Source organism: Pteropus vampyrus, unplaced genomic scaffold (genome assembly GCF_000151845.1).
Source record: "Pteropus vampyrus isolate Shadow unplaced genomic scaffold, Pvam_2.0 Scaffold182, whole genome shotgun sequence".
Taxonomy (NCBI): domain Eukaryota; kingdom Metazoa; phylum Chordata; class Mammalia; order Chiroptera; family Pteropodidae; genus Pteropus; species Pteropus vampyrus.
Window position 1 is genome coordinate 1,167,045 of NW_011888963.1, and position 1,132 is coordinate 1,168,176.

The 1,132-nt window shown below is 41.9% G+C and overlaps 1 pseudogene; it reads left to right on the forward strand.

Annotated features, from left to right (window-relative positions):
* Positions 1 to 477: 477 nt before the first annotated feature.
* On the forward strand, positions 478 to 596 carry LOC111746295 (annotated as a pseudogene).
* Positions 597 to 1,132: the final 536 nt, after the last annotated feature.

Here is a 1,132-nt window from a genome sequence, read left to right on the forward strand (position 1 = left end):
TCTAAGAGGACAAATGGTTTGAAACATTCATATCCAGAGTCCTCTCAACAGGACATTGTCAGTTATTTACATAAAAACAAATATGGCTACTCTGAATCCAGGAACACTTTAAAAAATCACATGCTAATTATTCTTCCATACAGTGCCATAACCACAGCCAGTACTTTTGTGAGTTAACATCATTCACTGCCTTTTGGGACTTGGCAAGGCCCCAGTCCCACACGAGTCCCACACACAGTGTTACTTAAGCTGGCTGCCAGACCTCAGAGGCTCAACCGCACTTTGCTGATGCAGTGGTTGTTGATGTGGCACTTTATAAGCAACACGAAGATCAATTGGAGAAACAAATTAGGCATGGTCAGTGAATAATGACAAGTGAGAAAAAACTGTGACAACAGCACACAATATGAATCAGAATATACCAAAAGTTAAAAGCCAGCAACTCCAGAAGAACATGAATTAAGCGTGAGCAATCCAATCTACAGCCATGCTGCCTTGAACAAGCCTGATCCTGTCTGATCTCGGAAGCTAAGCAGGGTCGGGCCTGGTTAGTACATGGATGGGAGACCACCTAGGAAGATCGGGTGCTGTATGTGTAAAAAAATAAAAATAAATAAAAAATAAGGGCTTGTAAGCTGACAAGGTCTTTGCAATCTATGAGATCGACCAAGGGTTGCCTCGCCTGAAAAAAAAAAAAAAAAAAAGAGTGAGCAATCCAGGTTTCCTGTCTCCATATATATTTTGAGCCTTTCTTGCCTTTCACGCCAGTCACCTGAGAATCCATTCTGCAGAACTTCAAGAAGCCCAGGCTTTGAGGAATTTTCCTCTCTCGACTATTTCTGTGTTTTTCTCGATGTACTTCCACATCACACAAGTTTTTCCTGACTGTCGCCCAGTACCTTATTCAGCCATTCGTTCTCAGCAACAGATCCTTTCTGGGAGTCATTACTTGGCGTCTCACAACTACTTGTCCAGGCTGTTGCCTTTTTCCCTAAAATATTTCTCCCTGAGCATTAACATTCTCAGGAATGGCTGAGACCAGGATATAATGTCTCACAATAGACAGGACAGAGGATTCTTAAGGGAATAACAAAGCAGAAAGAAAATCTTAAGTAGGTGAGTGGACATCAAT